This window comes from Mauremys mutica, chromosome 22 (genome assembly GCF_020497125.1).
Source record: "Mauremys mutica isolate MM-2020 ecotype Southern chromosome 22, ASM2049712v1, whole genome shotgun sequence".
Taxonomy (NCBI): domain Eukaryota; kingdom Metazoa; phylum Chordata; order Testudines; family Geoemydidae; genus Mauremys; species Mauremys mutica.
Genome location: NC_059093.1, coordinates 19,503,674 through 19,514,038, shown reverse-complemented (window position 1 = coordinate 19,514,038; position 10,365 = coordinate 19,503,674). Strand labels below are relative to the sequence as shown.

At 45.2% G+C, this 10,365-nt stretch overlaps 1 non-coding gene and 1 pseudogene across 1 annotated transcript; both read right to left on the bottom strand.

The window, feature by feature from the left end:
* Positions 1-976: 976 nt before the first annotated feature.
* On the bottom strand, positions 977-1,159 carry LOC123354986. The gene has a single exon (XR_006574989.1). It is a non-coding gene; the product is annotated as a U2 spliceosomal RNA (small nuclear RNA).
* Positions 1,160-1,744: 585 nt separating this feature from the next.
* LOC123354998 lies at positions 1,745-1,947 on the bottom strand (annotated as a pseudogene).
* Between the last annotated feature and the right edge of the window lie 8,418 nt (positions 1,948-10,365).

The window sequence follows — 10,365 nt, the reverse complement described above, 5'->3', positions numbered from 1 at the left end:
GTGCAATGTCCCCAATGTGGGGTATACTGTGGGCGAGTTCAAGATACAGTCAGCAAGCAGTGAGGGTACATCACGCATACAACAGTTAAAGACAGTCACAGGTATAAATAAGCAAGCCAGGTAATGGGGATAGAATGACCACTCGACCTGAGCTCATTTAAAGTTTATTAGGGAATATTTGAAATTAAACGATACAAAGTGTTTGCAGCGTCAGTTATTGTGTCATTGGGGGTAACATACAGGTTGTAGGGGGATATTAGCGTTTTGGTATTGGACAGCATATACCAGGGATAGAATGACCCTTAAGTTAAGGTCTGTCGCACTCGATCTTACCCAAAAGACCAAGAAGCACAGAGCTTTACATAACGGTGGGTGAGTTCAAGGTACAGCCAGCAAACAGTCAGGGTACATCACTCATACTACACTTGATCTTAGCCAAAAGGCCGAGAAGCACACTTGTGATCTTAGCCAAAAGGCCGAGAAGCACAGAGCTTTACATAACATATACAGTCTGCAACATCCCCAATGCAGGATATACGGTGGGTGAGTTCAAGGTACAGCCAGCAAAAAAACAGATCAAAACTCCCCCCGCCCTGCAAAGCTCTGTGCCTCTCGGCTCTCTGAGCCCAGATCAAGTACATCACTCATACTACACTCGATCTTAGCCAAAAGGCCGAGAAGACACTCGATCTTAGCCAAAAGGCCGAGAAGCACACTTGTGATCTTAACCAAAAAAAAAAAGACAGAGCCTACAGAGCACAAAGAACTTTGATCTGTTCTCCCTGGGGGAAGGTGCACCGTGCCGGAAGTACTGCATACCAGGCGGATGCATGGAACAGATGGAGCAAGCTCCAGTTCCAAAAAAAAAATCAATTTACTCTACAGCTCTCAAATACCTAGAAGACCAAGAAGCAAAGCTCTATCTACAAGGCACAAAGTTTTGATCTATTTTTTTGAACCACCGTGTTCTCCCTGGGGGAGGTGCACCGTGCCCGGAAGTACTGCAATACCAGGCTGATGCGTGGAGCGGATGGAGCAAGCTCCTATTCCAACTCCCTGTTCCAAAAATCAATTTAATATACAGTCCTCAAATAAAGGACATATCAGATATTAAACTGATAAGAACAGATACAAATTTTAGATAATGTTTCTTCAAGATTCCCAAGACACAGACCAGGTTTTCATCTCGAGGCCAAAAGACCAAAACATCAAAACAATTGATCACGGCCTTGGATAGGCCAAGAGACTACTCACCCCATCTGAGCTCAAAGAACCAAGAAGTTATCTTATCTTAGCCAGAAGGCCGAGAAGCGATGCTGGTGCTTTGCGGCACAGCGCACACCCCCTGCCCCCATCGCTTTCTACCTCGCCGGGGGCGAGCGCTCAGCCACGCAACGAACACCGTAGCGAGGTAACTCTAAGTGAGGCTCTCACTTCCCTAAAATGACTCCAGTGGAAGAATTCAAAGCAAGACAATTCTGTTAAAAAAAAAAAAGAAAGAAAAAAAGAGACAGTTCCCTGTACGCTCCTCCTTTCCACAAAAACCCACCCACTGACCTGCTGCCCCCGAGCCGCTCGCGCACCCCCCACCCCCCCGACACTTTTTTTTTTCTTTAATTATTTTCCTTGAGTCACGCTAGGAATGTGACTCAAAGGGCCACAACCTTCCTCCTCTTCTGCTCCTATGAACTAGCCCTCGTCTGGGCAAAACATTTACAGAGACTGTTTCCTAGGTTAAGAGGGTGGCATTTTCCCAATGGGAAAAGGGATGGAAATTTTCTCTTCTGTGGGGAGACGAGGGAAAGAACGAGCCAAACCATGCCATTAATTCCGTCTCCCTATTCCAAAAAATCATTGTAATAGCTAGTCCTGAGATAGAGGAAGTATCAGTTATTAAAGTGATAAGAACAGATTTAAAACTTTGATTCCAGCGAATGTTAAAATGATCTAAACTACAGGTTAATAAAAGTATTTCTAGTCCTCTGCACAGAACGCTTAAATTATCCCCAAATCGCAAGTTTGGGTTTAAAAAGTCATAAAAGGCACATCATCCAGTATCTGACACTTGGTGAAATCTCAGTCTAGAACGTACAACCATTTTGGGGGTTGTGCCCTGCTTCTCAACAGTCTGCCCTGAGGTTGCCACTCATAGTCACGAGCTACTCCAGACGGCTCAAGCCCCTCCCTCTCATGGATCAGTAACTGGTTAGCAGATAGGAAAGAAAGGGTAGGAATCAAGAGTCAGTTTTTACAACTGAAAGGGGTAAATAGCAGGCTTCCAAAGTATGAGACGAGACTACAGGCATTAGGGCTTGTCAGCTTAGACAAGAGATGACTAAGATCCCTATAGGATACAGCACCGGTTCTCAACCAGGCGTCTGCCAAAGGAAACCTGGGCTCGACCCACCTCCGCGGGCCACCAAGCCTGCCTGCCTGGTTTGCAGCAGGGGAGGGGCACAACAAAAAATTGCAGCATCACTGCAGAACACAAGAGAGAGCTGTCCCCCTGCCATCATCGGTAAGGGTTGCCTCCCAGCCACAAACAGGCAGCAGCTAGCCAAGGAAACACACACCACCGCTCTGTTCAAGGCGCAAAAGTCCGACCCCCATTCTGCTTTCTTCCCACGAGATGAGATAACAATCTCACAAAACTGGGGCGGAAACGCATAACGGTTACTCTCCAGGAAAAGCTGTGCTTGTGCTTGTGCTTGTGCTTTTGCTTTTGCTTTTCCGGAGCGGGGAAGCAGAGGAAGACAAAAGATTTATACCATCTGAAGAGAAACCAGAACAACCTGCAGAGGCACTGCCAGGGGAAAGGCGCCTTCCGCTCAACTCGGAGTAACTACACCGACAGCCCCACTAAACCTCTCCCTTTTAGAGGAAATGTAATTGAACCGATTTAAATGCCAAATTGGCTTATGGGAACCGGGGACATTGGGAGCAAAACCAGCCCCTTGAGCAGCGACTCGCTTCGCTGCACGCAATGCACCGTGGGTATGGAAATGAGAGTTCCCCGCCGGCCTCCAGCGCTCAAAGGAGTGTTTTCTCAGGGCTGCGTTCCCCAGCTGGGCGGAGATTGGGATGCGGGGGAGGGGGAAAGCTGCTCTCCTGAGACAGTCCCGCTGACGCCCAGGCGCATGGCGGAGGGAGCCGGGCGGGAAGCCAGAGGGCAATCGGGCCCCCGCTGGGTTAGCAGGCTTAAAACCCAGGAGCAGACGCACACACCTTGCAAAGGAGCAGGAGCCGGGATCACGAGCAAGTGTCAACGTAGGGGGGAGGGGTAGCTCAGTGGCTTGAGCATTAGCCTGCTAAACCCAGGGTTGCAAGCTCAACCCCGGAGGGGGGCCCTTTAGTGGGGGATCGGTCCTGCAGTGAGCAGCGGGTTGAACCTCCTAGCAGCCTCTGATTTTACTAAGATGATGGGGTTTTTTTTCATTTGTTTGTTTGTTTGTTTTTAAAAGTGTAGGCCACAGAGTTTAGGCGTAGAAGTTTCTGGTGGTCAGGGAATAACGTACAGATTGTCGAGGGGGTGCAAAATTCAGTTTAAGATCAGGTGGCGTAAGGAATACATCATCTGCCATAGCCCCGATTGGGAGTAAAAGGTTAACGGGTCAACGTACAGACACTGAGATAGGAGGATAGGTTGTTCATATGACGGCTATGTTCAGGTGTGGAGTATAACGAGTGGATACGATGATGGGGCTGGGTTGACCCTCATTTGGTGAGATTTAACGTTCAGTGAGTTTACGGTTCGAGTTCATACGGTCCAACGGAAAACGTCTCTCGGTCATTGAGATTGTATCTGCCAGCCGGGGTGCGACCCGGCATTGTACCTGCTGCTTGGTCTGCCTCTGCTACAAAGTAGCTCACCTGAGATCCTCGGGGTTCGGTGAGCTGCAGCTAACCTGACCTGATGCACGGGAGCAGCTTTTAAACAGCGCCGTCTCTGCCTGTGCGTGCAAACAAAACAACCAACCAACCAACCATCTCCCCCCACAGCCCGGAAAGCCTTCATCCCTCATACTAACGGTTGAAAAGACTCGCCGCAGAAAAAAAGGATCCCAGCTCCTTAAACAATCCTCTAGCAAGACAAAGAACCTCACATATCTATCGACAGCCTCACAAAACATTAGACCCCAAGAAAACATAACAATATTTTATTGTAAAGAAGACAAGGGTTTCCAATCGGTTTTCAACAACTCGAACAAATCTGCTCTAAAGGGGCATCATTACAGTAAAATTCTTTCTGCTTTTCTAACCAGAAGATTCTCCCCAGAAGGAGAGGCACCACCGGTCCTGGAGGCACTGCAATACCAGGTCAATGCATGGGGTGGACAGAGCAAGCTCCTATTCCAGCCCCCTGTTTCTTACCCTCATTTTGTGTAATGTAAAGTTCTGTGTTTTTAAATCTTTTCGAAAATCTAGTTTAATCAGGGTCAGTTTAAACTCTACCCTGACATCTGTTGGTGATCTGTTGTATAGGTCTTTTGGGGCTGATGTTATTTGCATGGTCACACCCACCTTGCATTGCATGATGGGAGTGCTTGTCCAAACGGTTGTTTTGATGCTGTGAGGGTCCGTAGTCTCTTTGTTATTGGGGCAGGAATAATAAATCGTTGTTGTCCCGTTTGTTTAAATCAAGGACATAATAACTGTACCTAGCATTTGAGGACTGAGAGCTTCACCATCTCCTGGAAAGTGTTTGCCTTTCAGGGTTATGGATTCCCAAACCCAGAATGTTGTGATTGGAAAGAACAGACATTTGTTTTTGTTCATTTAAGTGGTTTGTGTTTCCTGTATCTGGTATATACAGGCAAACTTTTTTTGTTTTCTGACATTTGTAGTAGTAATTGGTAAAATGCTTTAACCTTAGTGGGTTTTTTTGTATTGATAGGTAAAAGGCATAGCATAACTGTGCTGAGATATGGGGGGGGGAGAAACACAAGAAGTGATACACTAGAACGTTTTGTCCCAGAAGTTATACAGCCTATAAAATCTAGTTGTAATCTACAGAAATGAGTGGGAGACTGGCCCAGTGCCACACCCAGGCTTCAGAATTTGGCACAGACCTAAGCATCAGTGAACCTACCCTGTGGGCTAGAAAAAATATAATTGAGATAATATTTTTATCTTAAGGTCTCACAGACACAGGCAAGGTTTTTAATCTTAAGACCAAAAAAACATCTAGACAGTTAATCATAGCCTTAGTTGGACAAGCCAAGTAACTACTTTTAGCTGCTCTTAGTTCATACCTAATAGAATCAAAATTAGCTCTGTTTTTATAACAATGAGAGATTAAAGGAAATCAGTAGTTAGGTTTGCTCAGAAGAGACCCATACTGTCAGACACTTATCTTAGCCAAAAGGCCAGAAAGTATCTACCTTTTATCTCTCTCAGTTCATTATGCTTTGGAACCCATGTCCCTTGCCTAGCGAGAGTGATTTACGTTAGGGTTAGTCCCTCAATCATGAAATGCCAAGTACTGGTCTACTGTTCTTGATTCATATAACCAGTATAACTCCACTTTATTACTCCTGCCCTAATAACAAAGAGACTGGGGATCCCACAGCAGTCAAAGTGACAGTTTGGACAAGCAATCTTGCAATGCAGGGTGGGTGTGACCATGCAAATTACATCAGCCCCAAAAGACCTATACAACAGATCACCAACAGATGTCAGGGTAGAGTTCAAACTGACCCTGTTTACATTCTCTCCACAGCCAAGAATTTCCGGTTCCGACAAATCACACTCTGTATTATGACAGGTTTCAGAGTAGCAGCCGTGTTAGTCTGTATCCGCAAAAAAACCAGGAGTACTTGTGGCACCTTAAAGACTAACAAATTTATTTTAGCATGAGCTTTCGTGAGCTAAAGCTCACTTCTTCGGATGCATAGAATGGAACACACAGACAGGAGATATTTATACATACAGAGAACATGAAAAGGTGGAAGTATGCATACCAACAGGCAGAGTCTAATCAATTAAGATGAGCTATCGTTAGCAGGAGGGAAAAAAACTTTTTGAAGTGATAATTAAGATGGCCCATAGAAGGTGTGAGGAGAACTTAACATAGGGAAATAGATTCATTGGTGTAATGACCCAACCATTCCCAGTCTTTGTTTAGACCACAGTTAATAGTATCCACCCATCTCTGCCCTGTAGCATCCAGCTTAGCACTTGTTAACACATAAGTCAGTGGATTGTTGTCTGTTGTATGTCCATACTTTAAACTGAGCACTATACAAATAGTCTCAAAATTTCTCTGTGATGGCCCATTTCAAGGCCAAGAACTCCAGCTTGTGGATGGGATAGTGAATTTTGCTATCGGACAGTTCTCAGCTGGCAAAGGCTACAGGTTCATGTTTACCTTCCACTTCCTGGTACAGGACTGCTCCCAGACCCTCCAAACTGGAATCAGTATGCAGGATAAATGGGTTGTTTGGGTCAGCAAGGACTAGGACTGGCACATGAATCAGGCAAATAATGATTTCCCAAAAAGCCCTTTCACATCTCTCATCCCGCCATGTCCCAAATGATTTAAAGGGACCATAGTGTCTCTGCATAGGAGGCTTTGGGGACCTCTTCTTATTCTTAGTCTTAGATTTGTTCTTGCTGGTATCCCCAGATAAGATTATTCACCTGGCTCCTAGCTGATCTGGTGAGAGGGGGATGGGAGAAGTCCTCTCTCCCCACTGCAGCCCTGGGGCAGCATCACTCCCCCACCACAACCCTCTGCCCTAGCCTGACCCCCCTCTCGTACCTCAATCCCCTCCTCCCTGGCCTCACCCCAGAACCCGCACCCTCTGCCCTAGCCTGACCCCCCTCTCGTACCTCAATCCCCTCCTCCCTGGCCTCGCCCCAGAACCCGCACCCCCAACCAGAGCCCTCACCCCCTAAGCCCAGCCCTCTGCCCTAACCCTGAGCCCTCTCCTGCACCCCAAACCTCTCATTCCAACCCCACCCCAGAGCTGCACTCCCAGAGCCAGTGCCCTCATCCCCCTGCACCCCAACTCTCTGCCCCATGTAGCCTGATTTAGGGTATACTAATAATATTAATTAGGATAATATGATGGAAATTTAATTTATTAGTTTAATTTGTAATTTAATTTAATTAGTAATATTAATAATAATTAATTATTAATATGGGTTTTAGGCTTGCCAATCTGTTTGACCAGAAGATGAAAGTTCTTATCCCGAATCAGGCTCCACAGAATTTACAAAGGACCCTTGAGGATATGACAGGAAACTCAGACTGAGACAGATTATAGCCTTAAAGACCTTTTTATTAAAATCAGTGAAATAGTAAATAAATGGTAAAATAACCAGAGTTACAAAGTTACAGTTGCATTACTGCTATTCAAAAGATACATATGGCATTATATGCAACAAAGTTTTGGTTAATATACTCACACCCTTCCTTGATAGTAAGAGACACAGGACCAGCCTTGCAGTTTAGGTTTCTCAATTCTTGAGTGAAAGATGCAGTGCTTAGAAAAAGCTAGTATTACTTAGGGTTTACTTGACTAAGTTAAACTTAAAATCAAAACCTAATAAACAAAGAATAAAAACTTTGGGAAACCAAGCTTAGCCTAGTTCCCTTGAAACTTAAAGGTTAAGAAGACCGAGTACAGCCTACTGATAGTAGATAGATAGAATAGAGAGAGAAAGTGGAGGAAGTAAGTCAGAATGATAGAGTGATAGAATGGCAGAGCGAAGTGCTCTAGCGAGGTGAGTCACCTCTTTTATAGGGCACAAGTGCCAGAAATCCTTCCTCCTATGCCCAAATTTCATTCCTCACCCACAAAACATTAGGGTACGCTTACTTCATAGGCTAGTATGTTTGTGCGTATTGATGATTTGTGCATACGCACATAAGTTCCCTTGTGGTGTATCTATTAAGTCTGTGGGTACAAGACTGAAACCCCCCCATGCCATTCTCCATTGTTGATTGGTCTAGGTAAAGGTCTTAGACAGGTGTGGGTACTTATCTATTTAAGTAACAAGATAAAGGTCAACTTTGCTTTCTGAGTAAAAGGTCATAATATAGATATGATAACTTTGCCTTAGCTTAACATACAGGATATGGCCTGTAGTAGGTCCCTTGCATTACAGCCAAACTTACTTTAATATAAATCTATAAATCTATTACAATAAGCCAAATACGTAAACTATAAGAATATATATATATATGCAAGCAAGCAGGTTAGTCCTATAGGCTACACCCAGCCCTTAGTCCCTTCTTGTATCCTGAACCCCTCATTCCAACCCCCCTGTGCCCACACCCCCAGCCAGAGCCCTCACCCCCCCCCCACAAACCAAACCTCTGCCCCAGTCCTGAGCCCCCTCCCACAGTCCAAACCCCTCAGCCACACCCCACCACACATCACCTCCATATTGGTACACCTAAAAAATTTAATTCCACACATGGACATAACAAATTAAAGAGAACACTGCTCAGGGCCCATTTGTAAATCATAGAATATCGGGGTTGGAAGAGATCTCAGGAGGTCATCTAGTCCAACCCCCTGCTCAAAGCAGGACCAACATCAAATAAATCATCCCAGCCAAAGCTTTGTCAAGCCTGACCTTAATAAACCTCTAAGGATCGCTATTCCATCACCTCCCTAGGTTACCCATTCCAGTGCTTCACCACCCTCCTAGCAAAATAGTGTTTCGTAATATCCAACCAACCTAGACCTCCCCCACTGCAACTTGAGACCATTGTTCCTTGTTCTGTCATCTGCCACCACTGAGAACAACTGAGCTCTATCCTCTTCAGAACTCCCCTTCAGGTAGTTGAAGGCTGCTATCAAATCCCCCCTCACTCTTCTCTTCTGCAGACTAAATCACCACAGTTCCCTCAGCCTCTCCTCATAAATCATGTGCCCCAGCCCCCTAATCATTTTTGTTGCCTGCTGCTGGACTCTCTCCAATTTGTTCACATCCCTTCTCATGTGGGTCCCCACCCCAAATGTACTCACCAGCTTTTAATATGCAAATAGGGTGCTGCCACGGTCAGGTCACTCCCCAGCTCGACAGTGGAGGCTGCTGGCAGAGAACAAGGTGGTAGTTAAATTAGCCGGGACGTCACTCAGTCAATTCCCTCTGCGCACCAGCAGGTGGCATCGGAAAAATCCTGGTTACTGGGGTGCAAAACACTTTCCTCCTGGGAGAAACAAGAAGTTAGAATTAGAAATTTACATGGTTTGTTCCAGTGTTGGTACAGGTTTAATTTTGCTTCTGTGTAGGGTATTTTTTAGGCAGGCTGTGACTGTTTTGATTGATTGGTTTTGGAGATTTTTTTAGTTGGAGTGGAACTTTTCATTGACATTTGCTGGATGGAATGGCTGACCTGCAATACCAGTTTTGACATAGTTCTGCATATTTTATACAGATTTGGCCAGTATTCAAGTATTCAATTTTTTAATAGGAGGTTTTAATGGTCGGGCTTTTTTATTTTATATTATTTTATCATCCTGCTGTAGCACACTTTTTTGATAAAATTTTTAAATTATTAATTTATGACATTTGTTAGTTTATTTCTTTTAAAAACAAAGTTTTTTAATGTTTGGGTTTTAAATTAAGCTTTGTTTTTGGTTTCAATTTTTCATTTAGATTTTGGTTTCTGATGGTTTATTTAAGAGGATTTTGAATTTAATACTAAAACTAAACAGATTTAGATTATTTATTTAGAGTAAGCCCTGTTTACTCTTTTATTTTAATAAAGGTTGTATTGCTGTAAACCCTGGCGAGGAGATGAGCCTGGCCTTTAACTGAGAAGGAGCAGAGGCATGGGAGGATTGGCCCCCGTGAAAGGTGGGCCCAGGTGATGGGGGGCACAGCCCCCCAATTTTTTTGTCTAGCCCACCTCAGTCCCCCACCAAATGGGAAGAGGCTGATGCCACCCCTGCTGGTCACTGAGTGTCACTGCTACTTCATGGGAAACATGCTCTGTGCATTACCCAGATTTGTGGGAAACACACTCTGTACGTTACCATGACTGGTCTGTGGGTGTCACTGCTCCTAGAAGGCAGACACACGCTGTGCATTCCGCCACCTGGCCACTGGGTGTCACTGCTGTATCAAGGGAAACACTTTCTGTGCATTACTCAAACTGCCCACTGGGTGTCACTGCTGCTCCAAGGGAAACATAAGAACGGCCAGACTGGTTCAGACGCAAAGTCCATCTAGCCCAGTATCCTCCTGTCTTCTGACAGTGGTCAATGCCAGGTGCCCCAGAGGGAATGAATAGAGCAGGGAATCATCACGTGATCCATCCCCTATTGCCCATTCCCAGCTTCCTGCAAACAGAGGTTACAGGCACCATCCCTGCCCACCCTGGCTAATAGCCATTGATGGACCTGT